Here is a 17,641-nt window from a genome sequence, read left to right as displayed (position 1 = left end):
TTCTTTATCTTCCTCACTGGGACAAATTTATCCCTAACATCCTGCAAGAGATCCCTAAACATCGACCACATGTCCATAATACATTTCCATGCAAAAACATCATCTCAATTCACACCCGCAAGTTCCAGCCTTATAGCCTCATAATTTGCCCTTCCCCAATTAGAAATTTTCCTGTCCTCTCTGATTCTATCCTTTTCCATGATAATGCTAAAGGCCAGGGAATGGCGGTCACTGTCCCCCAGATGCTCACCCACTGAGAGATTTGTGACCTGACCTGGTTCATTACCTAATACTAGATCTAGTATGGCATTCCCCCTAGTCGGCCTGTCAACATTCTGTGACAGGAATCTGTCCTGGACACACTTAACAAACTCTGCCCCATCCAAACCCTTGGATCTAATCAGGTGCCAATTAATATTAGGGAAGTTAAAGTCACCCATGATAACAACCCTGTTATTTTTGCACCTTTCCAAAATCTGCCTCCCAATCCGCTCCTCCGTATCTCTGCTGCTACCAGGGGGCCTATAGAATACCCCAAATAGAGTAACTGCTCCCTTCCTGTTCCTGACTTCCACCCATACTGACTCAAAAGAGGATCTTGCTACATTACCCACCCTTTCTGTAGCTGTAATTTCCCATTGCACCCATGCAGAAATTTCAATGAGTAGCAAAACAGTATAAATGATAGAAAGCAATGGGGATTGTTTGGGATGATAAGGAGAATGACAGAAAGGCAAGGTGACAGAAGGAAGAACTAGTACCTGAGTTTGGAATTCTTTTGTAGTTTATAAATCTTTTGTAGTTCAGAAATCTTTTACAAATGAAAAATCCTCTGTGAGTGTTAAATGTATGTTAATAACTATTTGCCTAAAATTAAATCTGTATCATTAAAAATAAATAAACTGTGTTTAAACTACATCTTTAGCTGGAGTTATCCACTGCTTGGTGGGGGCTGGGGGCGAGCCCACCACTCAGACAGAGGGTATTGACAGCTAGACTTCACCGCAGACACCAGACAGGGAATAGTCTTTGAAGACGTTATGCAGTACAACCTCCCGAAAATGAGGGACTTGTAGAGACATACAGTACTATACAAAAGTCTTCGGCACCCTAGCTATATATATCTGCCTGGGTTTTTTGCACAGTTCTGTATATTGGATAAGGCTTAAAATCATCTTTGGAGTTTAAGGCTTTGCAGACAGTTAATCCAATCATAAATCCCAACTTCCCTTTTGCATTCAAAAGTATAGATGAACAAATCTATCCCCTTGGAACATAGGAAACTCAGAGGTGATCTTATAGTTCTGTGTAAATGCCCTCAGTCTTTTTGCAAAATTTGGGGCATCAAGATCCAGACCACATAAGCTTAAGGTGAGAGGGGAAGGGTTTAATAGGAACTTGAGGGACAATAATTTTTGGACAGAGGGTGGTATTTATGTAGAATGAGCTATCAGAGGAAGTGGTTCAGTAAGGTACAAAAATAACTTTTAAAAGGCAGTTGGATGGGTACATGGATAGGAAGGGTTAGAAGGCTGTGAGCCAAATGTTGGAAAATGGCACTAGCTTTGATAGGCCTCTTGGTCTCCATGGACAAATTATTAGGCTGAAGGGCCTGTTTACTTGCTATGTACCTCTAACTCTCATAGTCAAATCAAAGGAATGAAATCTCATGTCTTGTGCCAGGTCTCATCTACAAAGGATGTGCAAATCCAGGTTAGATTCCATGGGAATCAATCAAAACTCCTTGCCCAGTGTGACTAGTTTCAGGCTCTTCCATTGCAAATCCAAACGTACATTTGTCAACAGTCTTGTAATAGTGTTGTTTCCACTGAGGTTGAGTGGGACTACAACTGGAGGTCATGGGTTAAGGATGAAAGGTGAAAAGTTTAAAGTGGACATGAGGGAAACTTCTTCAAACTGAGGGTAACGAGAGTAGGGAACAAGCTTCCAGCGCAAGTGGTCCATGCAAGCTCATTTTAATGTTTAAGAGAAAGATGAATAGGGAAATGGATCATAGCGGTATGGAAGACTATGGTCCCAGCGCAGGTAAACAGGAGTAGGCAATTTAAGTAGCTCGGATCGGCCTGTTTCGGTGCTTTACTTTTCTTTTGGAGTCAAAGACAACTGTCAATATTCAAGTACATCAGCAAATGACAATGAACACTGCTGGATTACCAGGGGGTGTAACCTGCTTTGTGTACTGGTTCCCATACACTGTACATATGACTCCTATCACTCACTATGCGGTGAAATCTTTACAACTTCAGAACCTTACAGGCTGAGGGTATCCCACACTCACCAACAGTGTCCATAACTCATAAATAAATATTCCGCTAAAGTCTTCCATCAATTTTCAAAAAAATCACTTTGATCTCTTGTTTGGGCTAACAAAGATCAGATGTGATTATTAAGCTGAAATGCTGAACGTGAAAACTGAGGAGAGTTTATGGAGCAGAAGTGGCTGTTCAGTATTATATTTAATCTTTCTTGACAGAGTTATTGAGTTGATCTTCTCAATGCCGAAGATAACACAGCTTCTGTCCACCCACTTCCTATTCTATTGTATTTGTCTGATATGATTCAGTCATAGCTTGCCTTTCTGGAAGGAGAGTTAACTGCTGTGTTACTGCTCATCAGAGAAAACATCACTTTCAACTGCATTCACTAGATCAAGGAAAACAAAGAGCAGAAGTCGCTGAAAATTTCTGTGAAAGGCATTTGTCCGGGTGTTGAGATAAAATGAACATCCATTTATCATCAGCCAAGGCCTGTTCATCAGTTTACCAGGCATCCCTTCAAAAGGACAATATGCTATTGAAGATACTGGATATTTTGGGGTTTATTGCAATGATCTCAGACAAGTCACAAAGAATCATTTTAATTCAAGACTGAGAGATTTTTGTCACAGTTACAATTTGCTGTGGACTCTTACTTGTAGAACATCTTCTCAGTGCAAATGTCAATCATTGCAGCTGAGTTCGGTGGTCATCAATAAATAATGATACTGAACTTTTGGGTGGTACAGTGCCTCAAATTTACTCAGTGCCTGTCAGTAGAAAAATCTTCAGTTCCCTAAACAAATATTTCTTGGCATTATGAGAATAAGAGTGCCCTGAAATCATATATTTAGTATTAATATATCATAATATTCAGAATTTTAAATAAACATTTTATATTGTTAGATTTCTTGCCTGGATTTCACCTTCCTATTTTCTGAGTTATTTCTTCAATTTTCTTTATTATTTTTACTTCTGTTTTATATCTTTTAATTATTAGTCAACACTATTTCTATGCTATGTACCACACACATTGTAGATGAATGAATTCAATGAACGTCCATTTTTTTCTCTATAAAGAAGGCAAGTTAGACACAATTTCCAGCAGACAGCAAGATCTCTTGTTGCTCAGTGCCCCAAGTTGACGCCATCTCACGGCAACCCTATGGATAGGGCTGGCCAGTGGATGATGGAATTGATGGCATCAACACTGGATTTTGAAGTGGCCGGTCCTAAGTTTGAATTCGGCTGGGTCCCAACCTGGGCAGCAGCAATGTCTGTGCAGAAGAAAGGCCTGACAATCTACCTCCGTACCTTGCCATGAAAACCAGCAAAATCTACTGTTCAATAAATGCGACACACACACAAAATCCTGGAGGAACTCGGGCAGCAGCCATTACGAGAAAGATTCCACCACTATTTTTGGGCTGAAACCCTTCATCAGAACCAGAAAGGTTTCAGCCCTTTCCAGTTCTTCCAGTTCAAAGGAAGGGTGCAGAAACTAGAATAAGATGGTGAAACATGGGGGAATGAGTAAAAACTGGCAGGTGGCACAGGGTGAGGGAGAAGAAAGGAGAAGATATAAGACCATAAGATATAGGAGCAGAATTCGGCCATTTGACCCATCATGTCTGCACTGCCATTTCATCATGGCTGATCCAATTTTCCTCCCAGCCCCAATCTCCTGCCCTCTCCCTGTATTCCTTCATCTCCTGACCAATTAAAAATACATAAGGACTTGGCCTTCACAACTGACTGTGGCAAAGAATTCCACAGATTCACCACACTCTGGCTAAAGAAATTCCTCAGCATCTACATTCTAAAAGGATGTCCCTCTACTCTGAGGCCGTGTCCGCCAGTCTTCATTCTCCCAACATAGGAAATATCCTCTCCATATCCACTCCATAAAGGCCTTTTACCATTCGAGGAGCTTCAATGAGATCATCCCTCATTTTTCTGAATTTGAGTCAATACAGGCTCTGAACCATTAAATACTCTTCATATGTCAAGCAATTCGATCTTGGAATCATTTTTGTGAACTTCTTTTGAATCCTTTCCAGTTTCAGCGCATCGTTTCAAGAATAAAGGGCCCAAAACTGCTCACAATACTCCAAGTGAAGTCTCACCAAGGTTTTATAAAGGCTCAACATTACATCCTTGCTTTTATATTGAAGTCCTCTTGAAATGAATGCTAATATTATATTTGCCTTCCTCAGCACAGACACAACCTGCAAATTAACCGTTAAGGAATCTTGCACAAGGATTCCTAAGTATCTTTGTACCTCATATTTTTGTATTTTCTCTCCATTTAGAAAATAGTCAACTATTTAATTTCTTCTAACAAAGTCCATGTCGATACACTTCACAATTCAACTGCCATTAGTTTGCCCATTCTCCTCAACCATCTAAGTCCTTCTGGAGCCTCTCTACTTTCTCAAAACTATCTGCACCTGCACCTATCTTCATATTGTCTGCAAACTTTGCAATAAAGCCATCAATTCCATCATCCAAATCACTGACATATAAGGTAAAATGAATTGGTCCCAACACAGTCCCCTATGCAACACAGTCACCAGCAGGCAACCAGTAAAGACTCAATTTATTCTCAATCTTTCCTGTAATAACATGGGCTCATAGCTTGTTAAGTAGCCTCACGTGTGGCACCTTGTCAATGGCCTTCTGAAATCCAAGTACACAACATCAATTGATTCTCTTTTATCTATCCTGCTTGTTATTTCTTCAAACAATTTCAACAGATCTGTCAGGCAAGATTTTCCTTTGAGGAAACCATGCTGACAACAGCCTATTTTATCATGTGCCTCCAAGTACCCAGAGACCTCATCCTTAATATTCTACTCCAACATCTTCCCAACCACTGCCAGACTAACTAGCCTATGGTTAACTTTCTTCTTTATCCCTTCTTGAAGAGTGGAGTGACATTTGCAATTTTCCAGGCTTCTGGAACCATTCTAGAATCTAGTGATTACTAATATCCCCACAATCTCTTCAGCCACCTCTTTCAGAACCCTGGGATGTACTCCACCTAGTTCAAGTGACTTATCTACCTTCAGACCTTTCAGTTACCCAAGAACCTTCTCTCTAGTTATGGTAACTTCACACACTTCATGACTCCTAGCATCTGGAACTTCCACCATACTGCTAGTGTTTTCCACAGAGAGAGCACTGACACAAAATACTTATTCATTCAGTCTGTCATTTTGTTGTCCAGCAGTCTCACCTCTCTTTTACACTTTATGTATCTGAAGAAACTTTTGGTATCCCCTTGAATATTATTGGCTAGCATACTTTTGTACTCCATCTTTACTTTCTTAATTACTTTTTTAGTTGCCTTATGTTGGTTTTTAAAACTTGCCAATCCTCTAAACTCCCACTAATTTTTGCCTTATTATGTGTCCTCTCCTTGAGTTTTATGTTGGCTTTGACTTCTCTTGTTAGACACAGTTGTGTCATCTATCCATTGGAATACTTCTTCCTCTTTGGGATGTATACATCCTGTGTCTTCTAAGTTGCTTCAAGAAATTCCAGCCATTGTTGCTCCATCATCTTCACTACCACTATATTTTTCCAGTCAATTCTGGCCAAATCTCCTGTTATGCCTCTGTATTTTCCTGTAATACTCGTACATCTACTCGTACATCTGACTTTCGCTTCTCTTTCTCAAAATTTCAGGGTGAATTCAATCATAATGTGATCACTTGCTCGTAAGTCTTCATTTACCTTAAGTTCACAAATCAATTTTGGATCATTTCACAACACCCAATCTAGAATAGCTGATCCCCTAGTAGACTCAACCAAGAGCTGCTCTAAGAAACCATCTTATAGGCATTCTAGAAATTCCGCCTCCTTGAATCCAGCACCAATCTGATTTTCCCCAGATACCTGCATATTGAAATCCCCCCATGATTATCGTAACATTGTTCTTTTTACATGTATTTTCTATCTCCTGTTGTAATTTGTAGTCCATATCCTTACTCTTATTTGGGGATCAGTATACAACTCCCACTGGGGTCTTTTTACCCTTGCAGTTCTTTAGTTCTATCCACAATGTTTCAATACCTTCTGACTCTATGTCAACTCTTCCTAATGATTTGATTTCATTTTTTACCAACAGAGTAACACTACCCCCTCTGCCTTCCTGCCTGTCCTTCTGATACATTGTGTATTCTTGGACATGAAGCTCTCAGCTATAATCTTCTTCCAGCCATGATTCTGTGCCTACAACATCATACCTGCCAACTTGCTAATGTGCTATCTTATTCCATATATTGTGCGCATTCAAATACACCTTCAAACCTGTATTCACTTTTTTTTGATATTGTCTGCCTTTTATGTTGCAACTTATCCTGTTCACTGCAATTTTGCCCTATCAACAGCCTCTACTCACCACACATTGCCTCTATTTATAAACCAGCTATCTCATCTTTAGCATTAATCTCTGCTTTTCCTATGCTACTTCTTGCATTGAAATATATGCAGCTTAGGACACTAGTTGCACCATGCTCAACCTTTTGATCCCTAATTCTGACTGAGGTCTTACCAACATATGCCTTCACAACCTCTCCACTAGCTGTCCTGGCACTCTGGTTCCCATTCCCCTGCAACTCTAGTTTAAACCTCAACGTGCACCATTAACAAACTTTCCCGCTAGGATATTAGTCTCCCTCCAGTTCAAGTTCTTTCACTGTAAGTCCCACCATCACTGGAGGAGAGCCCAATGACCTAAAACACTTATGCCCTCCCTCCTACACCAATTCCTTAGCCACATATTAAACTGTATTATCTTCCTAGTTCTGACATCACTAGGACGTGGCACAGATAGCAACCCTGAGATCACAACCCTGGAGGTCTTGCTCTTTAACTTAGCAGTAAACTCCCTGAACTCCCTATGCAGAACCTTGTCACTTGTCTTACCCATGCCATTAGTACCTACATGGACCACGATCTCTGGCTGTTCACCCTCCCACTTAAGAATGGTGAGGGCCTGATCCAAGATGTACTGGACCCTGGCACCCAGGAGGTAACATACTATCCGGGAATTTTGTTCTCACCAACAGAACCTTTTGTCCATTCCCCTAACTAACAAATCCCCTATCACCACAGCATGCCTTTTCTCCCCCCTTCTCTTCTGAGTCATGGAGTCAGACTCAGTGTCAGAGATCCGACCATGTGACTTTCCTCTGTTAGGTCATCCCCCGCCAACAGTATCCAAAGTGATAAACCTGTTTCTGAGGGGAAATGGCCACAGGGGTACTCTGTACTTGCTTCTTAACCCCTTTCCTCTTCCTGACTGTCACCAAGTCTCCTGTGTCCTGCACTACCTCCCTTTATGTCCTACCTATCACCCCTTCAGCCTCCTGAAAAATTTGGAGTTCATCCAGTCCCAGCTCCAACTCTTTAACACAGATTGTTAAAAAGTGGGAGGGGGCAGCAAAAGGGAGTAGTTACCAGAAGCTAGAGAAATTATTGTTCATTCCGTCATCTTAGAGACTACCCAGATGGAATATGTGTTGCATGTCCAAACTAATTTTGACCTCTTTGTAGCAGGAGAGGACAAGCAGGTCAGTGTGGGAATGGAAGGTTTCATTCAAATACCACTCCCCTCTGTCATAGCACCCAACCTTATTTTGTTTTCCCGCATTCTAGTGGCCCTCTCATCCCTTCTCTTCTCCTACCGCACCTTCAGGACCTACCCGTCATCTTCCACTGGTTCCCCACCTCCTTCCCTTTATTACATGGTTCACTATCCTATCTTATCAGATTCCTTCTACGCCAGCTCCTTACCTTTTCCACCAGCTCCTTACCTTTCCCACCTCTCACATCATACCCTTTCCCGCACCCACTCCTTTTCGCTCTCCCCATCACCTGCAGGCTTGTACTCTTCTCGCCATATTATGTTGGCTTCTGCCCCATTTCTTTCCTGTCCTGATGAAGGGTCTGGGCCTAAAATGTCAACTGTTTATTCTACTCCATAGATGCTGTCTGACCTCCTGAATTCCTCCAGCATTTTGATCTGTAAATGTGCTTTTTGCCTGTTTAATTTCCTTAAAACATTTCACTTAAAGTTGCCAGGAGTCTGGAACAAAGCAATAGCAACTATAAGGCGTTGGTGATGTATGTAGCTAGGATAAGCAATTGTGACTCTCCTTAACCAATCGAGCTGAAAAATTGTTAATAAACAGAGCACAATGTGAACCAGGACATGTTAGTGAGTCAGACAAATTCAGTGTCAAGTTACTTAGAGCAAGCAAAATGGAAAGGAAATGAAAAACTGAATTGAGAGAGAGAAAATAATCTTCTTAAGTTTCCAACTAAAAAGTTAAAAAAAATTGAGAAGTCTATACTTCTAAAAGCTCAATGTCAATGAGGTTGTATACCACTAAGTGAAAAAACTGAAATAAACTTAAAGCCTATTCAAAATCATGAAAGTTTTTTATTATGATAAATGAATAAAGCTAATCTCTAGTGATATAAATAGAGACCTATAGGGCATACGTATATTTAAGCTTTGTAATAAAAGAGAGGTTATAAGAATCTAATATAGAGAATTGTTTTTGAATTGAATGGTTCTACCAGAAACACAATTGAAAAGAGAAACCACAGTACTCACAAAATTGATTAATATTTCTGAAATAAAAACTTGAAAATATGGAGGCAAACACAGGACAGTGGAACCAAGTAAATGGCACTGTTTATGCACATGAGTTAAATAGTGTTCTCTATAATACTAGTAAAGTAAGTAGAAATTGTGCACAGAAGTTCAAGGTAAATGAACTCTCTATGCTTTGTTCCTTAACCAGCCTTGGAATGTGAATTCATTGTTTTGTTTTTTCTAATTCTATCACTCCATTGTTTCTAAAATAGTAGTATTCTATGAATGACTAAACTTATCACTGAAATTTGAAAACATACTGATCCAGGAAAGCTGAAGTAAAAACAGAAAATGGCAAAAGGACTCAGCAGATGATATTGTACCTGTGGAAATAGTGTCAACTTTTCAGGCTGAAAAGCGTTGGTCAGAACTGAAAGAGAAAGAAAGTGAGTTAGTTTTAAATTGCAAAGAGGTTGGAATGGATAGGACAAATGAAAAATCTTTGATAGGATAAGGCCAGAGTTGCCAATGTAATTTGGGCAGAACTGTTGCTGAGTACTCAGAAAAAGCAAACTAATTTAATGTTAAAGCATAACTGTACACTAGAACTAGCCAGTTCTGATACAAATTGTTGAATTTATCATTGGGTCCTGAAGGTTGTAATTGCCCAGATCGATTATGTGGCACTATCCCTGAAGCATATATTTGACCTTGTTTGAAATTAGAAATAGCACAGACAGATGAGCTTGAATGAGTGTGGGGTAGAAAATTAAAGTGACAGGAAACTGAGTCACTCCTGCAGTCTGAACTGGGGTGGGGGAAGGCCTCTGTACATCTGCAATCAGTTTCCTCAAGGCACTGGATTAAAACAAGTGAACGAATGGCTGTTTCTCTTGAAAGGACTGTTTAGGTCTTTGAAGGATGGGAAAGGACAAGGTAAAAAAAAATGCCATCTCTTCTGCAGTTGTGTGGGAGAATGCCATTAGAAGAGCATTAGCAGAGATGTAGACAGAAGAATTGACCAACAACATTAGAGAATAATATTCTCTATGTTCTATCTAATTTTCCCTGCAAATTAATCCTACATGCTTTCTCAGTTCTGATGGTCTTTGACCTAAAATCTTCATATAATTTTTTCTTTCCACAAATGCAACACAATCAGTATTTTCAAGTTTTATTAAAATTCCTGGTTGACTGGGAATGGGAGCAGGGTAATGCCTTTGTAGTGTTCATCCGGAAAGAAATATCTATAGGGGCCCACTTAATGTGCATTTCAGTTTATAAGCTAAACTGAGCCAAGTGCAATGTGGCTGAACTCTCAGCAAAGTAACTACTATGCAGTACCAGAAACTGTTCTCCAACAAAATAGAAAAAAATGTTATTTCAGCAGAATTTATAAGCTTTTAGTCACACAAAGTTTTATACAAATTAGAGATTGGAATTAAAAAGTGAAATTTCTATGTGAAAAAAAATTGCCATTAGTCAACACTGGCCTTTCTCACACTAGGTACTGACATGGTGTACACCTGCAGAACTAGACCCAAGCATGAAGGAACAGCAGATTCTCTATGTCACAGTGATCACTGGCAATGGCTCAACCCAGGAGCAGAGGATGGCAGGCTCACGACTCAACCCAGGAGCAGAAGAACAGCCGAATGCCATGAAGAGATGGAGCCAGGTGGTTAGGCACAGGAGTACCGACAGAGCATTGGAGGGCCAAATGAACCACACTGTGAGACAAGGGATTCTCTGCAACATAATAAGACAGCTAAAGAGCTAACTAGAGACCTCTTTCAATAATCATAGAATGCGGAAACATGTGCCAGTCACAATTAACTTGACGAGACTGTTAAAAGCAATAAAAGTAATCTAGAAAAGTAACAAAATATTTAAGAACATTAATTTAAAGACCATGCTCAACTTCTCCCTTCACCAGATCAAGGATTGCCTCTGTAGTGAGTGATAAGAGTTGTTAATTGATGGCTCCGTCTGTCTAAGGAGACAATGGATGCGCCCGTTCCGGGGCGCAGACCTGTGCGATGAATATGGAGATCCTGGGCTGCCCAGACAGCAAGATCCCCCTCTCGGCCTCGTAGATGTGGTCCAAAGGAATGTGAAGCAGTACATTTGGCATCAGCTTGGCTGCAAGAGCTGCTGGGAGGTGACGTGATACGTCGTCCAACCGCCTTATGGGCTCCACTCCGGATTTGTGTACGGTTTACTCCTTAGCCTTCTCTTGTCCTGAAGATACCCACAAGGCAGTGGGATCCGTAACCCTGGATAGGGGCCCATACCGGGTACTGTCAGCCGGAGCCAGCTGAGCCCGGGACTCGTGTAAGGCAGGGTCGTCACGCCCTGTAGTAGTGACATATGGAGCCACTACCCACTACGATAAGAGTTGTACAGTGTGGAGAAGTGGCATCCCCAATGAAAATGTGGGATATCTCAAAAGAGTGAGATCCATTTCCGGACTCCACATTGTCATGAGAGGAGTGGAGGAATGAATTGATAAATGAGGCACCATTAGCCATTCAATAAGTTCCAGACTTAGTGTTGGTGTCAGTCCAGGACATACTTGCAAAGAAAGGGCTCAACAGAAGCAGTTCTTTTCAAAACCATTAACCACAGCCAACAGAACTCAGCACATTGAGGCTTAGGTCCAACTTTGAAAGAATGTTTTTTTTTATTACTTCAGTGTAAATTGTTTAATTGCTCACACGTATCATCCTTCTGACTGTTCAATGATTGCCAGTTTATGCTGAATTAGGACTGGTATTTTGCTGTGGGCTGTGACATCAAGAAATCTAAGCAGATTAAACTCACCTTTCCAACTGGTAGTTTCATCTACGAGGCTGGCTATAATTCAACTTGCAATATTGTGATGTGTTAACCCCTTTTATGACAACCCTGGATTTGTCCTCTTCTTCGACAGAACAGTCAAAGCTGAATCTGACTTACACCAATGGTTCTGAAACAGAGTAAAAGTAAACCTGATTCATTGGTTGCCAAAAACAACTGGAGGAGTTTAACAGATCATACAGCATCTGTAGAGGTAAAGGGATAATGGATGTTCGGGCTGACACTTTGACCTGAACTGTTGACCATTCCTTTGCCTCCACAGATGCTGCCTGGCCTGTTGAGCTACTCCAGCTGTTTGTTTTTGCTCTCAATTCCAACATTTGAAGTCTTTCTGTCTCAAATATTGTTGTCAGTTGACCTCAATCAACAGAAAAGCAGGGAACCAAGTAGAGACATAGACCACCTAAATACTTAGAGTCATGAGATAATTGCAGTATGTAACCATGCCCATCCTGTGCTGAAGCAACTTTATTAGCTCCAACCCTCGTACCCTTCTTCACAACCATGCTAATTTTCCTCACCATATTTTTATCCTGTTCTCTCTTCCACAATGCAACATGGCTGAACCATATCTGCTGATCGTGCATTCCTGAATCCATGTTAAAAAAGGGTTCCTTGTGCTGCGCTTATTTTTTGACCTTTAGATCTCAACATCGAAATATTGATGGATCAGCAAAATCATCCTACTCTTATAAATAACCAGGGCCCGTAGACTTGCAGCTTCTCTGGTCAGCATCATCTAACCCCAGAGGTGCTAAATATGAATCACATTTACCATGCAATGTCATGGTATTTAAAAAAAGCATAAAGGCTAAAATTGTGCAGAGCAAGATGTAGAGCAAAAAATAGTTCCCACAATCCTCAGGGGTATGCTCTTGTAGAACCAGATGGACCGCAATGTGGATATGAATTAAAATATTTTTAGGTGCTGTCTAAATGCAATTTGACTTTTTTTTAAGAGTAAGTTCATTGAAGAAATACAATTACAATACATATTCCATTACTATGCTTATTATAGAAACATAGAACATAGAAAACCTACAGCACAATACAGGCCCTTCAGCCCACAAAGTTATCCGAACATGTCCCTACCTTGGAAATTACTAGTTTTACCCATAGCCCTCTATTTTTCTAAGCTCCATGTACCTATCCAAAAGACTCTTAAAAGACTCTATCGTATCCACCTCCACCACTGTTGAGGGCAGAGCCCATTCCACGCACTCACCACTCTCTGCGTAAAAAAACAACTCTGACATCTCCTCTGTACCTGCTCCCCAGCACCTTAAACCTGTGTCCTCTTGTGGCAACCATTTCAGCCCTGGGAAAAAGCCTCTGACTATCCACACGATCAATGCCTTTCATCATTTTATACACCTCTATCAGGTCACCTCTCATCCTCTGTTGATCCAAGGAGAAAAGGCCAAGTTCACGCAACCTATTCTCATAAGGCATGCTCCCCAAACCAGGCAACATCCTTGTAAGTCTCCTCTGCACTCTTTCTATGGTTTCCACATCCTTCCTGTAGTGAGATGACCAGATTATGTTTAAGGGGCACTTGAATAGGCAAAGCATTGAAAGTATGGTCCTAATGCAGGCATATGGGATTGGTGTAGATGGGTGCAAAGGCTGGCATGGGGATGTAGAGGGCTGTTTTATTGTAATATAGCTCCACTTAATCCAAAAGGAAATTGGTGAAATCAAAATGCAGCCTCAGTCTTCCGATGGCTACTGTTCATAATGACCCCAGCATGTCCCATTGGAAATCACAGGCACCTCTCCATAGATAGCCAAGGCATGGAAGAGGGTAGACTGAAGCTGGATGTTGATAATTGCTCTCAGGAAAGTGGCGAGTTCATGAGGTGAAACAAGCTGTTCGCACTGTGTTAATAGTTGTTGTAATTAAAATATAATTGTACTATTTTGGACAGTTATGAAAAGAAAAAAAACAATTTGTCCTTAAAACCTCAGTGTTTCTGTTAACGGAACTCACCTGGACTGGGTGTTAACAACAATTCGAATTTAATCTATCAATTGCGCGCCGGCGCCTTTAAGGGAAGCGTCTGAAACTCCCCTTAAGCGATTCAAACTGAGTAGGGGGAATAAAACTCTCCGTTTCTTGATATTCGAAAACTAGTTGTGATTCAGCCTCTGCGACCAACGTTATTAAATGATGGCCGAGAAAACTAGCCCGAACTTCGAAGCGCAAATCTTAGCTGCAAATGTGAGAATATTGATCTGTTAATCAATTTAATAATTATTATTGCCAGAGTTACCCCATTTACTTTCCTTAATATGTAGAAAGTTTACAGTATATTATCGTACCGGCACCGGTGTCAACTCCTGCTTTAATTTATGCTTAAGGAATTCATAAGTGAGTGGATTATATTTTTGTCGTGAATCTCCAGATTTTCGCAACTAAAGGAAGAGATAACCGCCTGGGACGATATTTGCAGATCGGGATTTTAGTGGTCCTGCTGGCCGTTTTGTTGTTACTCGGTGCGTTTGGCGCTCGGTACTACTGGAAACAGAAGGAGAGCAAGGTGAGGATGTCCACTTGTTCAAAGCCCGATCCAGCAGTCGGTCACAGCCCTTGGGATAACATTGTGTAATTTCTCCGCTAACTTTTCGGCGCCAATTTATAAGATTCCGCCCTAAGAAGTGAAGATTTAAATCACAATTCACGGATGGGTTCACGCATACTAATGATCCATCTATAATTAGCAGGGAGGTAAATACTGTTGACTTTAATGAGCTTCTGCGTACCCAAAGTAATCATATGTTGGAAAGTGTCAAAATAAAACTGTAATATGGACTAAAGAACTGTATGGCAAAGGGGCAGGCCTTTTGCCAATTTGTTTTTTTACCAAATTTAAAATAAGTCTCTTTGTCCTGTACATAATCCAATGTTCAGTCCATTCAAAATATGATTAAAATATGTTGTTATTTGTTAAATCAGATGGCTAAGGCATTAATGTGTCTTAGTGAAATTCTACATTTGTCCCATCCAAAAAAAAATCAGGGGTCTTGTTATACTGTAAATTTCTATTCTCTCTCCTATAGGATGATGATGGTTCCTTTCAGTCAGTTAGTCGGGTGGTACCCCACTCCTCAGAAAAGAACAGTGTGTGTGTGTGAGTGGATTTTAGGTGAGTAGGGGGTTGCACAGGTCCAGACCCACCCTCTTGACATCCCCTCAAGGATTAAGCGGCATGGTGGGGTCCAAAACAGCTGGGGGAAGTTCTGTTGCATTGAATGGCCAGACCAGGCTTCGATGCAAGGGATGCCCTTTCCGCGCTTCACGGCACGTGTCTGCTAGGTGGCCGCTGACCCCACGAGAGTGTGCATCTGCCCTTTGACAGGTCTTGTTTTTCATCCTGCAGGGTGTCTAGCCACCCTCCTCACCAGGCAAGCCTGGTGGGGGAGCCGGTTTAGTCACCGACCACCCGACCATGCAAATTTCTATTACACCTCTGGGAGGGCCAGCCAATTTCTCTTCTGTTAAAAACTCAGGATCAGAAGTGGCTAAAAGAAAAACAAATAAAAAAGGCAGATACTCAAAATCTGAAATAAAAATGAAGATAGTCTGGAAGAATCTGTGGAAAGCAAAACAGAGTTAATGCTCCAGGTTGAGGACGTTTAGTTATCTTATAGGATAAAGATTGCCACGTCTGTGATTCAAAAGTGATTTATTTTAAATCAAAAGAACTTGTGTTTTTATAATCAACTCCCATGAAGCTTTGACCAAATATTAGTTACATGGTAATGACCAGACAACCAATTGGTCTAGTCTGAACTGATTCTACAACCTACAGACTCACTTTCAAGGACTCTTTACATTGACGTTTTATCAGTATTATTTATATTGAATTGACTTTATTACTTACATCCTTCACATACATGAGTAGTAATAATCTTTATGAAATGTCTTTCTCTTAATGTACAAAGTGCAATATGTAGAAATTTATAATAAATAGTATGTACAACAGGACAGCCAATATAGCACAGAAATACAATTGTATCATCGTGAATTAACCAGTCTGATGGCCTGGTGGAAGAAGTTATCCCAGAGCCTGTTGGTCCTGGGTTTTATGCTACAGTACTGTTTCCCAGATGGAAGCAGCTGGAACAGTTCATGGTTGGAATGACTCTAGTCCCAAATGATTCTTCGGGCTCTTGTCACGCACCTGTCTTCGTAAATGTCTTGAATAGTGAAAAGTTCACATTTTCAGATGTACTGGGCTGTCTGCACCATTCTCCGCAGAGTCTTGCAATTGAAGGAAGTACAGTTCCTATACCAGGCCGTGATGCAGCCAGTCAGGATGCTCTCAATTGTGCCCCTGTAGAAAGTCCTTAGGATTTGGGGACTTATGCCAAACCTTTTCGGCAAACCAACCATCTTATTTCCATTTAGTATTCTGATGGACGACACCCAGAAGGTCTTCCCCTAAGGGGCTGAGAAGAGCAAGAAGGGGGCATGAGAAGGCCTTGGCAAGTAGGGTAAAGGAAAACCCCAAGGCATTCTTCAATTATGTGAAGAACAAAAGGATAACAGGAGTGAAGGTAGGACCGATTAGAGATATAGGTAGGAAGATGTGCCTGGAGGCTGTGGAAGTGAGTGAGGTCCTCAATGAATACTTCTCTTCGGTGTTCACCAATGAGAGGGAACTTGATGATGGTGAGGACAATATTAGTGAGGTTGATGTTCTGGAGCATGTTGATATTAATGGAGACGAGGTGTTGGAGTTGTTAAAATACATTAGGACGGATAAGACCCCGTGGCCTGAAGGAATATTCCCGAGGCTGCTCCATGAAGCAAGGGAAGAGATTGCTGAGCCTCTGGCTAGGATCTCTATGTCCTCGTTGTCCACGGGAATGGTACCGGAGGATTGGAAGGAGGCGAATGTTGTCCCCTTGTTCAAAAAGGTAGTAGGGATAGTCTGAGTAATTATAGACCAGTGAGCCTTACGTCTGTGGTGGGAAAGCTGTTGGAAAAGATTCTTAGGGATAGGATTTATGGGCATTTAGAGAATCATGGTCTGATCAGGGACAGTCAGCATGGCTTTGTGAAGGGCAGATCATGTCTAACAAGCCTGATAGAGTTCTTTGAGGAGGTGACCAGACACATAGATGAGGGTAGTGCAGTGGATGTGATCTATATGGATTTTAGCAAGGCATTTGACAAGGTTCCACATGGTAGGCTTATTCAGAAGGCCAGAAGGCATGGGATCCAGGGAAGTTTGGCCAGGTGGATTCAGAATTGGCTTGCCTGCAGAAGGCAGAGGGTCATGGTGGAGGGTTTACACTCAGATTTGAGGATTGTGACTAGTGGTGTCCCACAAGGATCTGTTCTGGGGCCTCTACTTTTTGTGATTTTTATTAACGACCATGGATGTGGGGGTAGAGGGGTGGGTTGGCAAGTTTGCAGACAACACAAATGTTGGTGGTGTTGTAGATAATGTAGAGGATTGTCGAAGATTGCAGAGAGACATTAATAGGATGCAGAAGTGGGCTGAGAAGTGGCAGATGGAGTTCAACCCGGAGAAGTGTGAGGTGGTACACTTTGAAAGGACAAACACCAAGGCAGAGAACAAAGTAAATGGCAGGATGCTTGGTAGTGTGGAGGAGCAGAGGGATCTGGGGGTACATGTCCATAGATCCCTGAAAGTTGCCTCACAGGTAGATAGGGTAGTTAAGAAAGCTTATGGGGTGTTAGCTTTCATTAGTCGAGGGATAGAGTTTAAGAGTCGCGATGTAATGATGCATTTCTATAAAACTCTGGTTAGGTCACAATTTAGAGTACTGTGTCCATTTCTGGTCACCTCACTATAGGAAGGATGTGGAAGTATTGGAAAGGGTACAGAGGAGATTTACCAGGATGCTGCCTGGTTTAGATAGT

The sequence above is a fragment of the Mobula birostris genome, chromosome 10, assembly GCF_030028105.1.
Source record: "Mobula birostris isolate sMobBir1 chromosome 10, sMobBir1.hap1, whole genome shotgun sequence".
Taxonomy (NCBI): Eukaryota; Metazoa; Chordata; class Chondrichthyes; order Myliobatiformes; family Myliobatidae; genus Mobula; species Mobula birostris.
This window is presented reverse-complemented; position numbering follows the sequence as displayed.